General features: G+C 42.8%; 1 protein-coding gene across 1 annotated transcript in view; it reads right to left on the reverse strand.

Annotated features, from left to right (window-relative positions):
* cntn1a (contactin 1a) overlaps positions 1-10133 on the reverse strand; it is a 59836-nt gene extending 49703 nt beyond the window's left edge. Inside the window, exon 1 of the mRNA XM_079163659.1 lies at positions 10121-10133. The gene's annotated coding sequence lies outside the window, so the exon portion shown is untranslated. The remainder of the gene's footprint in view (positions 1-10120) is intronic.
* Between the last annotated feature and the right edge of the window lie 5379 nt (positions 10134-15512).

Raw genomic sequence — 15512 nt, forward strand, 5'->3', positions numbered from 1 at the left:
TATTAGGCACTCAAGTAACTCCCTCCTTCAAAAGCTGCATATACTATTTAAAATAGTCAGCATGAGCTAGAAACCTCAGTATGACAGCTGGCCAAGCAAATATTTGCTGAAATATTACAGCATGTGAACACATTATCCAATTTACTGTTTCTCTGTTGGTTGTTTCCTTTGCATGAATTAAAAGATTCTGTTCATTTGTGCAAGCAGGGCTATCTGCAACGGGGATAAACACTTCATTAGGACCAGACCCCTCCACCATCATATACCTTCATGTTCGGGGACACAGTGTCCATGTCAACAAACCCAGTGAGCTGTGTTTAGCGCAGAGCACATGGCCACAGTCAGACGGCCTGTTGAAAAAGCAGTGTGTGTGTGTGTGTGTGTGTCGACTGACAACGAGCACAGCCTGGGCAAAGACCTGAGTCATCTGGTGCCTTTTGGCCAAGTCACGCCATGTGATCGTGGCTCATAAGGCCGAACAGGTGCCAACTTAAACAACAGAGAAGAACAGAGTTACTGATAAACAGTACTTAGGTCATGTTGCCAGACCATGATCAACCAATTGTGTAGATAATTCTGCAACTATGACAAGGCTAGTGTGCCGTCTCTTCAAACACTGACGTTTTTTAACACAAAATTGCTACGTCCTCACCTTACGTGGCTGTGTCAGCGTACGGAGGTGCAGATGTGTAGGAGCTTTCTGGCATTCAGATCACAAGATTATCCCATAAAGGAAACCATCGGCACTGTTATGAAGCTGCTTGCGCACAGTCCAACTGCTGTAGAAGACACAGCTCCGATAACAGCCCACGCAGCTTACAGCATTTCCAATCAAGCTTGTGTTCTCTACAGTAGCAGCCAGAACGCTAAACTAGGTTAAGAGACTTTTCATATTTTATGCTTCAAACGAGACTCTTTTGCTTGACTGCCCAAAGAGTTCTCACAGGGCCTTTTCACCTACATTGTGTTGGGTTTTATTCCTGCCAGTAAATAAGTAAAACTGCAACTCTGAGCAGTGTTTTTTTTAAGTAATATTGTTATGACTCTCGCTCCCTAATTTAACCTATATTTTTGTATTCAGCAAATCTCATATTTCATGGAAAAATTACAAAAAAAAAATTTTTTTTCAATTCTTCAGTTTTGAAGAAGATTAATACCAAGAGACAGTTAAAGACAGGGAGCAGGGGGAAACCTAATGGTGACAACAAGACTCCAAGAAGTCACTGCACTCGCCCTAAAACTACTTCTTGTGAATGTTAGACTTTGTTTTTTGTATGTAATACAACATGTTTATGTTAGTGGTTTAGGTTGTTTCTTTTACATTTGGACACAACCAAGCTAGCCATATTCCCCTGCCTCAAGTCTTTATGCTAAGCTAACTTAACCTACCTGTCTGCCTGGCTCCAGCTTCATATTTATTAACAGACAGACATTATAATCACCTCCTTAGAATGTCAAACTATTCCTATAATAAAAAATGGTATAACAATTTACTTACTTATTTCTAATTTTGTATCCATGATAATATTCTCAGTTTTGTGTTTTGTTTGAAAACCTTTTGTGGAAAATGAAGTTATTTAGCTTCATGCTCACTTATTTGAGGCATTCAGTGTTTCTTTTCATTGTGCTGGAGCCAAATTATAATCTGGTTGGTCATGGGTCAGTGTGAATAACATTAAGTCTCCAGAAGTCTTTCTAAACACAGAGTAGTTCCTACCCCTCTTCAGTCACAGAGAAGAGCAGTGTTTTGCTTTGTCTTGTTGTCCTCTGTTGCAGGGGAATTAAGAAAAGTGTGTGTGTGTGTGCGTGTTTGTGAGTGTGCATATGGAGTCCATGTGTGCTTGCCTGGCTTCGACACTGTGCCCTTCGCTCCGTCTGTCCTCCACACACTATGGCCCTGTGTGTGCAGCATGAGTGAAGCTGTGTGTTGCAGATAAGAGTCAGAGCGCTGCAAAGGCGTGTGTGTGCGTGTGCGTGTGTGCACAAAAAAAATGATTCAGTGTCCTTTCTCCCAGTCAGATTCACCTCTGGATGCCCTTTCCTCCACTCACTGTCATTACACCTTCCTCATGAATAATCCAACCAGTGACACTGACCACTATACTACTGACAGATTTCACCACCCGGCCCACACATACAGTGTGGAGGCAGCCCACCTCCATGCCCAACTGAACTCTGAACAAATGCCATATTAATATGCATGCATGGCTTAGTTTTCTACATGGAATAATGTGAGAGATAGTTTCAGTCGGGCGGTGAGTTGCACCTCCCTCAGTCTAGACTGCCAGTAATGAGAATAAAAAGGGAGATGCCCATTTACTGTTCATATAAATTCGTTTACAGTCAGGCTGGAATGTACAATGGTAGGAAAAGATCTATAATTAGGAAGCTGGCTTCCCCTTCTCTCTCTTTCTTTCCTTCTCGCCCTTGACCTCTCTCTCTCTCTCTCTCTCTCTCTCTATTGGCACCAGGATGACTTGCTCAAGCAGTAGTTTGACTCATGATAATTAAAAAAAAGATGAATGTGTTATTTTCCATGGGGTGATAGTAGCCCGCCTCTTCTCTGGGGGCAATTAGATGTTGCTGAGCAAAATTGCGAGGATAATTTCAGCAGCGTGAATTAGCAGATTGCAACAAAAGCTCCTGCAGCAACAAACCAAGCCAAGGAAAAGAATCTGCGGCATAATTAGTGCACAAATCTCATGCATAAGTCAGCCAGATTCCCTCAGAATGCTGGGTTCAGATCTGAATAATGATATGCCAACTGAAAGGAACAACTTTTGTTCAGGGACGTTTTAGGCTAGTTTGTCGGAAGCTATTAGCGCTGGTGTATTGTCCCACCAGCGCTTACAGAAAACATGACGCAGGTGGTTACATCACCTTGTGAGTTTGTGAGCCAGATGTGACAGCGATGCCCTGACGTGTCAGTTGGCAGGGCTGTGATTTATACAAATGGGACACAGCTTGGACTAAAAGAGGCCTGCATTAGCATTCTTTGACCTCTTTTATCCGCGCTCATTATCTATGCAACAAGAGGGTTGATTTGAGACCCTTTGAGAGGATCCAGAGAGCGCAGGTTTGTCAGCGAGAAACGGAAAACCAACCTGTTTGTCGTGCTCGCCTACAACGAATGCTAATGTTGGCCACATCAATGGGCTCTTCATGTCAAGATGCAGCCTTGGGCCCAGGAAGCTCGGAGGCTGACCAGTGAAACACAAGCGTGCCAGCAGCACAGCAACAGAGCCAGGAGAGGACAGCGGCGGCCCGCAGCCCAGAGCTTGCACCAGCCACAGCTTTTATTTCTGGTTACACTGATCTAAGGAATGAAGGGAGAGCTCCAAATGTTTTGTTCTTCTCCGTTTCTCATTATACCCCCAAACCCCCCCAACCCCCTTCTTTCTCTCTCTCAATCCCCTTTCTCTCTCTGCCTTTTACATAACCGAAAAGCTGAACTGACAAACAACAGGCATTTTAAATAAGTGTTGAATCAATACAGACAGGCTGGTAGCCAGGCTCTGGTCAGCAGCATTAATATACAATCAGCTTGCACACCGCAAACTTGGAACTTTCAATCGACCTTAGTGAGGATCTGTCAGTGTCCTGGAAATGACATGATTTAAAAGTGCAGTGCATATAGCATTATCCTTAAAAATAACACCAAATGGGATTACCATGGGATATTTATGGATGAAACTGTATAGCAAAGAAACTGGAAATCAAAGACAATTTGATAACATGGGCATAGAATGACTACGGGTGGTCTCAGCAGAAGCAGTGCAGGTAAACAAACAGCGAGAATGAATAATGGGCATAGCAATAGCACTTGCGGAGGCCCCCGAGTGCTATGCTTCCCATCTCTGCCAAAGGTAATGGGATTTCTTGGGTTTAAATGCACTTTGCTCACTCTGTGGAGCCAGTGGGAAGCTAAACTATTGATCCACAAACAATTTAGCTGTCCAGCTGTCCAGAGAGAGGGAAAACAGGACGCCCCTAAATGTATAATGAGGCTTCCCAAGAGCTCAGTATTCGCTCCGCGTGCCAGGAGGCCTTCGCCTTTGGGTCTCTCTGCGACTAGCCTTCCATCCATACACTCCTCACACATACAGTCCCTCCCGGAGCAGGCTAAAGGTCAGCCAGCTAAAGAACTAGTACGCTTCTCACCAAGGACGTTTCTGATTAGTGCAGGAATCCACTTTGACCCCCCTCAGTCTTTCATTACATTCAACACACACAACTGACGGAGAGTTCATGACTCCAGTTTAGTATCACAGTGACGGGGCTGAGCTGTAAACAGCATGCATCATCACTGTGAGGTAGCGTGCACTGGGATAGCATGAGAAACAACATTCAGTATACCTGAAAGGTGATAGTATACGATGAGGAGTGCGTTGGTGATGCTTGGGAGCGTTGCGTGCTGAACTAGCATGTAGATGAAGTTGTGTCTTCCACACGTGCTCCCAGCGCCATAGCAACAGGCCTTTGCTCAAAGGCCCCAAGAGTGGCTTGGCCCCAATGAGAAAGACGCTTTGGTACCTAATTGGACAGTTCCCTGCACCATCGGGCTTGTTTTTTTTTATCCCCGGCATTATAAGATAACAATGCTAGTGGTTGAAACTACGGTTAAGCTTTCACAATCCCATAATAAACACAGATTAAATAGGATTAAAACCAAAACAATGCAGGCCATTACTGAGACTATGAATGACGATGGATACAAAGGTAAACTAAACTTTATAATGATGCTAAATTCTTGCTTTCATGTGAAGATTATGGAATAAATTGCTGTCAGATGGGATATGGCTGTATAGGTAAGGCTTTGCCAGCATCAAAGGTGATTATTTCTGTTGCAACCTTTACTCATCCAAAGCGTCTCTTCTACTCTGTACAAAAGCTAGCCCGTATTTTTGCAGTCTTATGATCTGGCCTGATTAAGATACAAAAAAAAAAATGTGTGGAGCCATGAAAGGAACTACAATATCTGAACAGATGAGGAATGTACATGTTAACCACTGCACAAACAACACTCTGGCTGAAATCCCAGGGAATAAATCAGACACACGCCAATGATTTTCAAATTGCATGAAATTGAAAATAACCTCGTACTGGACCAAAATAGCAGATAGTGTTGTCTGACTGCACAGCTTCTCAGCAGCCCTGTAAACAATGTATCTGACTGCAGTTAAGAAGGTGCACAAACAGATGGCTCAGAAGTCCACTGTGCATATCTCATATATCTTTCTGCTCAGTGAAATGTTTCACAAATACACAAGAGGTAATCTGACACTTTAGAGAAAGAGTTTAATTAAGACCCATTCATATTAGGATGCTTCAAATTGACTACTTAATTAGGGGAAACTGTCCTCTGAACTTGTTAACCTTCCAGTACTGTCACTTTCACTTCTTATCTTCATTAAATACAAAAGTCTTTAGTACGAGTTGATAAAAAGCAAAATGCAATTAAGTATTTGATGAGCAAACAACTCTTGATATTACTGCGGAAATTGAATGCATGCCAATGGAGCCAGATAAGGTTTGCTCTGCTAATAAGAAAACAAACTGTTGTTTGTGCTGTTATTGTAATGTAGGGAAGTCAAATATTATCTGAGAAATCTCAAAAAGCTGATCATGCTGTATAGAAATTAGGAGGCGAAGGGCACACATTTGTAATCTTCTTCTAATTGAGTCCATAAATCCCAAAAGATTTACTGTGATTGTAAAGTCTAAAAATAGAGAAACTGAGCGACAAATCAGAGGAAAGCAGTGGAAACGTGTCAAATATAACCTAGTTAAATGATGTCTTCACTTCAACTCAACATTTAAAATCATCAGACAGAAGGTCTTTAATTAATTAATCATTCAGAAAATGAATCCTTTACCCAGTTCATCAGTGACCTCTTTAATAAATAAATCTTCATGCTTGGTTCCTCAATATCATTTAAATGTGATTTTGAGCAGTTGAAGCCCTGAGCTTCCCGAACAGACCACAAACAAATCCCTGCTCATGAAACTTGTACCCACTTCTAGATAACACTCTGATGACATTGATCAATGTCGTCTTATTTCCCCCATGAGTGACAGGGGGCGATACCAGGTCATTTCAGAACGCTACCTGCTTGTCCGGCCCACATTATCTTAATGGAAATGGAGTAATCTGATTTTGAATGAGACATCAGTTTAGATAGACAAAGCGTAGGAGCCACAGAGGAAGCTCAGCACTTTATCAACAAACAAAATCACACTGATAAAGAGCAGGGGAACAGATTAAATGTTCCAGGAGAAAAGACACTTTAAGTTACATCTTTAAGCCATTTCATCAAAAACCTTGTCAGTAAATGAATAACATCTTTCTCCGGGAGCTTTAATGCTATAAATAGACAAAAAGCCAGCAGTTGAAATCAAATAACTATTTTTATCTTCAGCATTGTGCTGCTTTTGTGTAAAGCAACAAAAAGCCATTTATGCAGGCGGTATTTTATCCAAATCTTAGACATGGCAGATACAAATCATGGACTGCAGAAGACCTAGATGAGCCATACACATGCATTTATGCGTGCGCACACTAAAACAACTTTAATCCAGTGTGGCTGAATGATTATTCATTTGGGTTCTGCCTTTAAAAGTAACTAGCCTCCAGAAGTGCTGGGAGCAGCTATTTAAGATCATTAGATTCAAGTAGGCAACAATGGCCCCAGAAATAGAACTTGAGCCCCGGCAACAAAACCTTATTCAGTGAAACAAAGTGACTGATTTGAGAGAAAAGTCCTATGTATTTAACACAATGTAAGGTGCTTCAAAGATCCAGCTGGCTATCACATCAGCCAAGATAAGCAGCAATTTCTTACATCTGAGAAGCTAGAAGCAAGTGTGTTTGAATTACCAAAACAACCCAATTTTTCACTTCAGCTCGAACCTGCATGGCTCTCTTTTCTACCTATTGGCTACACAAAGCCAACAAGTACCACCATTTTACAAAACTATGAAATATCTGAAAGCTTTGCCACATGGATGCAGCGAGCAGGGAGCTGTCCGCAGTGGGAGAATCTATGGTCGGTCTGGTGCAAACTGTATTCAGACAGACAGAGATGGCAGATGGGGGACTGAGGTCCTTTCTCCTCCTCAGGCATGAACAGAGGAGAGGTCTGTCTCCAGGCAAACATAGAAGACGTCACGCCTCTGCCTCACCGCCCGTACCATTAGTGGAACTCGCTATTGATCGCCACTGCGTAAATTGCTGAGCAATCTAAAGGAAGCGTCAAGACGAGAGCAGTTTTGTCAGCAGGACAGAGAGAAGCACTTGTACATGCAGTGAAGACAGTCGCCGCAATGAGGGCTTGTGTTTGTGTGTGTGTTTCTGCACACAGACGTTCATGTGCTTAGGCTGTCTCGTGTTGATATATCCTCATTCATTCAGTGCATTCAATTCAGCAATGAAGCAAGTCCACAGGACGAATTCCCTCCAGCGTGACCGACGCTGTATTCAGTGTGACAGCACAAACAGCGACGAACAAACCAGCCCTGTTGCTGGCAAATGCCAACGATGCCAATCAGTTTAAAGTCTGCTCAAAATCGCACACAAGATCTTTCCCTCTTTTTAGCTAATGCTTTGACTCTTTGCCCACAAATTTGTCGCCCAGGGCTCAGAAGGACATCTGGAAACAAATCTAATCTCGTGAAACGACTCTAAAATGACTTAATCTTACATGGCTTACAGCCAAGGTACTACTTTGAGCACCAAAATAATGCTGCTTGTATAAAGACATTAATTGAATTGGAAAATCATTGTCTTTGTGTATATATATATATAAAAAAACTAAAACTGTTCATGCATTTGACAAATTTGCAGTCAACATTTATACACCAGATGAATAGAAGCAATCTCTCTCACGTTCGTACTCATGTTCATAAGTTACATTGTGACTTAAGTGGAGATGGGGAGGTTGAAGGCGGCTCTATTTTCTGCCTGAGTCGAGGTTAACCTGTCCACCGTTAAGGGCTACGACAGATGTGTGACCGAAGCTTCAAACCAAAGGAGAAGTAAGTGTATAGGGCTATGTCGAGTCATTTCACTGTGACACTAATGGAGGCTGAGGCTGTAGCCTTGAAATGCATCACAGAACGGCATCATCCTGCAGGGTACTGTGTTACGTAAAAAAAGTTCCCCGTCATGCAGACCACAGCCAATATGCTGGCAGGGAACAGCTCATTGCAAAATTTAAAGACATGTTTCGCTACGCAGCAAGGGAGATCAAAAATGTAAGATGATGCCTTTGCATGGAGCAGGTTAGCCTACTTCTGAGCAGAGTAAATTCATTCACCTAGCATGGATGAGGGGGACTGTCCTCGGGGTGTACACAGGACAGCACAGGATGCATTAGCAGCAGTCAAGCTTAGAAGATTCACAAAGTGCTCCACCTGACAGGCGGCCACGGAATCCCTCTGACATTGTGTGCCACATTTATTGCTCTGATTCAATCAGGACAAATACACAGTGAAGAATTTCACACATGGCACCGAACGGCAAATAAGGTTGAAATGAAAATTGTACTCAAAAACACGTAGGTGTACAGTGCCCAGGAACAGGAGGAGGTCAGACATTTATCAATTGATCATCTGGAAATATACACATTTTTGCGTACAGCTCACAGGTACACAAGGCCAAGAGCAATTTTACAGGAATATGCTGTAATAATCAACTTGTCCATAAACCAACATTAACATGTTAATCTAGAACCAATAAACCAAGAGACCACGTGGTTCAGCAAAACAACTCTAGCAGTCCATGAGATATCATAATTCCCTTTTAGTTTGTTGGTATTGATTACTGATCATTAATCACAGGCTTTGAAAGCTCATTAGACCACAATGGAAAGCTGTGGCTGCTTAAATCATACTCTGCTATCTGCTGCAGGGAGCTGTGCCAAACCAAGTCATTAGTCAACGGCATTATGAAAACCATAACTGCGCTTGCATCCAAATCAACAATTTTGAGTTGCAGAGACTTGACCATATAGCTTATTCATGGTGACCGGCGTCAGTGCAGCTATTAACTGAGATCACAGGAAAAACAATGTCTGATCAATGACCCCCGCCCCACACACACACACACACTTAGATGCAGAAAACCAATGTAATATTTCAAAACTCACATCTGGAATTTGTGTAATTCACAAGTCAGTGCATAGTTGCATGATTTCTATGAGGCTACCATCATCCTTTTTTTTTTACTATATGTCATCAATAAACAAACTATCATAACAAAAAGAATAACTACTAATGAAGACCCCCCTTAGTAATCTCTCTAGAACTTCCTGAGGTCCCTCAACATTACTTTAGCAACATGTAGCAATGGACGGTTTCTCTCCACTGAAGCCCTTTAGTCTGGTGAGTCAGGACGCGCCCATGACACCTTCTCTAGCACCTGACATCCTGAAAGAATAACCCTGCGATGGGCCATTACCGAGCACAACACGGCTCAATCTGCCAGTGAAGATGACACAGCCGAATCACACGCCTCAATCGATCGCGGCACTAACACCAGAACACGCGTTTTAGTTCCACCCCAGATGGAATTGTTTACAGCCGTCGGGTGCTTCGAAATCTTGTGGCTGTAAGGCAGGCGGCAGTTTGAATCATCGGTATGTGCGGCGCTGTTATAGGCTATGGCCTCTGGCGTGGTCTGCAGAATGTAATACTTAATGAATTGCTTTAAAAGCACGTTTGCTGTGTGTTGAAATACATCCTTACATCTGCTCTGTGCATCGACTCATTTTTTTTTGGGGGGGGGGGGGTGCATGGCAAGATATGCAGCAGATCATGTTACAGCATCACTCCCCACCACCACGCCACGATATGTCAGATATTGCACACAGGCAGTATGTCTCTGCGTCTGTCAATACGACACACACAAAAACAACAAAATGCAGTTTCCTCGTAACCATGTCGTCCGATTCTGCATTGCGGAGGGGCTGCATGAGCTCCATCCCATCCGCGCATCCCACACTCAGTCTGTTGTAAACAACACTGATTTCCCAGCTGTCAAAATGCAGCGCCCGGCATCTCTGATCGTACTGTAAAACAATCCGTTTTCACTTTATATCTTGCCCGCTGCTCGCGTCCTTACCTTCCGTAGCGTGTTAAACGCGTCCGTCCGTCCGTCCGTCCGTCCGTGTGCCCTTCACGACGCTCGCACCTGCTCAGCACCGCATCGCCGGGCGCTCAAGAGAGGGGAAATAAACTGGCGGTCCTGTCCCCGTGGATTGGATGAAGGGTTATGACTGTCAACTTAGGGGGGCGCTAGACTTGCTTGTTTTCCACGCAGCAACACGGAGCTGGTGGCTCCCACAGTGGTGTCCGGTTTCTCCTGAGCTCCTTCAAAGGGGTTCCCCAGCACGAGGAAGACCTGAGGGACATTTAAAAGAACCTTTAATATCTTTATACATTTAATGACACACGTTTGCCTCAGTGTGTGATACAATTAGATACATAAGCGCTCGTCGTGTAATATAATATCAGTTTTGATTAGCAGTAACTCCCAATATCCACAGTCAAAATCCTTAAAAGGGTTGATTAATGGTCTTGTCAATGGACTAATGGTTTGAGGGGTCTTTTCATTAAACGGTCCCATGTGGATTCATAGTTGACCGACATGTAATTAATGGGGAAACATATGCCATCCACAATATCTTAGTTTTTGTTATTGTTTTGTTTTATTATTAATGTGATGTAATTTAACTCTTTAGTCGTGGTTTCAGCCGATGCTTGTTACTAATTGTCAGCTCTTTTAGTCTCCCCCGACTCCTGAGAACATATCTGGGTTTTTTGATAGAGGCTTTACTGTGTTCACTTTCCATTTGCTAACTTAATCTTTGTCTCCCGTTTGGGCAGGGAGCGTAAAGGGAGTTTATCAGAGCTTTGTTGCTGGTAACGGCTCATAATGGCAGTTGATGATAAGAGCTGCTGGAACTCAATCGTACATTAAATGTGCAGTCATAAAAGGGGGGGAAAAGCTTCATAGAGATGCAGAGTTGGCTTTCTCCAGTGTTTGTTTTGTTCAGTATTAATATCAAAAATATGAATATGTATCTTAAATGGTGACATATCTTCACCAAAGACATGGCAGAGTTGTTGTTTTTTTCTTCAAATGGACAGAATTGCAGTTATGTTAATTGTGCCTACAAATAAATAACGATGTTCCTGAATTTAAAGTAAAAAAAAACCTGTGTGCACATAAATTGATATTGTCATCATGCTATTCGTTCACAGGAATGAATAGCGGATGCACCATCTGTTATGTCACAAAACTGTGATGTTTCATCTACTTTATCTGCTTCTGACTCCAATTCTTATTTCTTTTCAGTTGTCAGGCTTTGCTATCCTCTCCAGTCACTACCTGTCATTCCTCACCTGGCCACAAGTGGTCCTCAGTGTGTTTCCTGTCAACAATGTATCACCTGACCGATCTCCTGCCTACACACCTGCTTCCCACCAAGCATTCACTTTTGTCCACAGTGGTTTTTAGACCTCTATGCCATCTTGCCTCCTTTCACTTCTTGTAATGATGAACTGTTTTGCTCATCAACCTCTGGTACACTTAAGACATCATTCTTGTCTTTGATTCTCGCAAAAAAAATATGTTTAAGCGATGTCAAAGATCACACAATGTTTTGTTTAACCTCTTCAAAAAAAGGAGTCCTTATAAAAATTGACAGTGAGGTTTGTATCAAAATGCTTCTAAAAACCTTTCCAAGTGTATTTACCTCTCAGTTAATTCCATTCCATTCCATTGTTTGTAGCAGCAGTTAAAGTTTCAGAGAAAGAAATCACAAAACATGAGCAGTTAAATGCATTTGCATGACTAGACATAACCAGGGGTAGATGAGAAATGAGTGACACGGCAGCCTGCATGTTAACCGATGCCATGTTTTTCATCTGGCAGATATCAAAAGGGCACCTCTGCTAATTACAAAGCCTTGCCCGCGTGTCGGTCCAAACATGAGACCGTCTCAATCCCTTGGGATTAGATTTAAATCTTGGATGTAAACACCACACAGCAAATAATAATCTGCTGTGGCGGCGGCCCATAAATAATGCAGGAATCTTTGAGAAAGAGCAGGGTAGAATTAATTGAGGGTCTTAGCCCTCTTGGATGAATTTGGGGGAACATATTAAAGAATATCTTCTTAATGTGACCACAAACTGACTTTACATGATGGTTATGGCTCTATCTCTTTTTGAATGTTGCTGCTTTGTTCCCTAAGGCTGTTGTTATTATTCAGAATTTCAGCAAAAAAAACGTATTGTTTCCTTTGAGATGGGAACTGCTGTTAATCCACAAGAAAAAAAGACATTATCTTGAGCCGAGGGGGATGTATTAGAAAAACATGTCGCTCCACAGAAAATAGCCAAGCCAGAGGGATTCAGTAACACTGAGGAAATTCATGAAATCCAAATAGAGCAGCACAATACTGGGCCCAGAAGGATATTATGTTGTGTGCGGGTTATCCAAGATCTAGGTGTATTCAAGCCTCAGACAAACACTTTTGTTCCTCTTACAACATGGCAATGCAAATAGAGACAGATCCTGCTGGTGAATAACACTATTACAATGCCGGTCTCTGGGGTGGATAAGAGGAACAGCAAACACCCTGCTGTCTGGAGGAAAGAATGGGTGGCTGTCATCTATCTGCCTGGCAGAGGAGGAGGAAGAGGAGGGAGGGGTGAGGGTAAATATGATTTAGCCCCGATGATCTCCACAGGGGGCTCATGCAAAGGTAACCCCCACCCACTCAGTCCAAATACACATGGGACACGGAGGGGGGGGGGTGCATGGGGAATAGGAATCAGGGCAGGGAATGAGCTATAATCCTGGTGCTATCATGATAAAAAAGAAAGTATTGGGGGGGGGGGGGGGGGATTTAGAGTATCTGATCAATAGAACAAAGCACTCTCACTTTATGTAGCATCCATCCAACAGGACGCCAATGATATCTGCCACCAAATCAGCTCACTCCCCTCCCCCCCTCAGGGAAATCATCCTCCTTGAGTTGATAGAAACACTGGGGAAGAAAAGATACCATTACACTTGGAAGGGGTGAATTTCCTCCTACAATTGGGGTTTTCAATTTCAGGCAAACTAAACCTACCATTCTGCCTCCAAGCAGCTTGGTCTTGACAGATGTGTGTGCATAAGTGAGTGTGTGTGTGTGTGTGTGTGCGTGTGTGTTTGTGTTTGTGTTGGCAAACCATTTGTCAGCCATATGGAAATGTCACAGAGTAATCATAAACAATTATCCTCCCCAGCTCTCAGAGCATTCAGGATAGGGCAAATCTCCATAAAGACACAAAGGCTCTGCCACTCACATCTAAGAAACAGATGACCCCAAGCTCAGCGCACACTTAAGAAATATCAGAAACTAATACCTGCCTTTGATGTCCTTTATTCTACATGGTGTCTTGTTGGGAAGCTTGTAGAAGCTGAAAGATCATGTCCTTCACTTGAGCGTCTGGGATGCAAATGATGCGTTTTAAAGCTCGCAGGTGGTTTGGAAACAGAACATCACTGAGAGACCATGTAATGATCTTACTCCCCCATTGAAAGCAGACTGGAGGTAGACATAAAACCAGCCATAGATCAACTCAAACCAGGCTTTCGGCCCAGCAGTAAATCAAGGAGCTGGACACAAGAGGAGGAATGGGTAATGGATGCTATGGCAGACGCACAGCCAACCCTGAATGAATCCACCGAGGATTGGATGAGGAATGAGAGGACGGAGGGAGGGGTTGTGTGGAGCGGCAGGAAGGAGGGGTGGGTGGAGTTCAGAGGGGTAATGGGGCAGCTGCTTGTTTGGTCTCAATCATCACCAATCGACAGACAAATAATGTGATTCTGTTGCCATGAAAGTAAATAGCTAAGCCTCTTACCGGAAGCCTTTGTAATTGAGGAGTAGGGATGTCAAGAGAGGGCCAAACAAATTCATAGGCTGTCGGCTTAAATGTATGAGGTAATTGAGTATATTGTGATTTGAATACAGTTACGATTTTTTTCATTGTTGTCCCCCGGAAATGGATTACCAGAAAAAATGTTTTCAAACAATTCTATTGAGAGTTTAAATCATGTGCCTTGCATGACATTTCCTATATTCACTGTTTAAAAAGCCTGTTGCTTGTTTCAGTCATCGGTGTAATTGCCTCACATCACTAGGGGGCAGTAAAGTCAAGAGGAAAGATCTGTCAAATTGCATCTTGATGAATCGTCACCGGGTAGCTGAAGGTCATCAGGTCTTTGAGCTCATTGCTGCTGAGAGAGAGTCATTTCGGTTGAGATATTATGGACATTCTTCCGACCAGCTGCCGCTCACACCGATGCACTCATCCTTCACAAAACTATCTTTGGCTTTCATTTTGGAAAACAAAAAAAACATCATCAAGCCTAGTTCATTAATATGTGTAGCAGTAATTCATTTTCTATCACTGCTGTTGTTATCTGCAAACAATGCTGCGAAATATCCCCAAACAGCTTTACCTGGGAACATGAATTAAAGTACCTGAAGGAACAGAAGGCTGAAAAAGTCCTTGCCAGAGGGAGAGAAAAATATTTCCAAGACACTATACCAGACTTCCTCGCTTCCTGACACCATTACTGTGTCATAATGCACCAGATGGCGAGCTGGTCTCTCGCTATTACCCTGACAATATGACTGTAATGGAAGTGGAAGTGCCACAAGTAGTAGCCAGAAAGATGGAGCCCAACTGTCGTGTTCCATAAGGCCTCACTATAGCTGCTTCACACTAAGGAGACTGAGGCAGGTGTTGGCATCACAGCCCCCAGCAGCCCCTGCTCACTGCACAGCGGAGTGTTACTGTGCGGTGCGTATTTGAGGATGTAGGTTCAAGTGTGCGGTGTACATGGCTGTGTGTGCATTTGTACGTTGGTCTTGCTACTCCTGCAATGAAGTTCTGGAGGGCTGAAATCCATCTCGCTCTAAATATATTCCAGGCACGTGAAGCAGGAGATGGTATTGGTCCAATGCCAACACAACCACACTGACAGTGGTGTTAAGTCATTTAGAGTAATTTACTCAAGTACTGAACGCACAATTTTGAGGCACAATACTGGAAGATTTCCATTTTATGCTACTATATACTTTTATTCCACTGTAATTAAGAGGTCTCCCTGCCCTCTATTCATTTGACAGGTGTAACTACTTGGTAGGTAATATATTCTACATAAAATATATATATTAAACTAAAATATAACACACCATAAATCAGTGATTCCCAATTAAAAAAGGCAGCGTCTAGTTGGGACTCCTGGTCACCTTTTAGATATTTTAGCAGATCCACTAAAGCCCTCTAAACTTCTCTAAATGTTTCAGTTCAATAACTGTTTGAGGCATAAATAAGTAAAACTCTCCATTATTTCATAAAAAGTATTTTTTGTTAGAATAAATAATTGAAGGTTATCTTAATGTAGCAATGAGCAGGCATGGACTAAATAACTTTCATGACTCAAT

Source organism: Pholis gunnellus (assembly GCF_910591455.1).
Source record: "Pholis gunnellus genome assembly, chromosome: 7".
In the NCBI taxonomy this organism is placed as follows: Eukaryota; Metazoa; Chordata; class Actinopteri; order Perciformes; family Pholidae; genus Pholis; species Pholis gunnellus.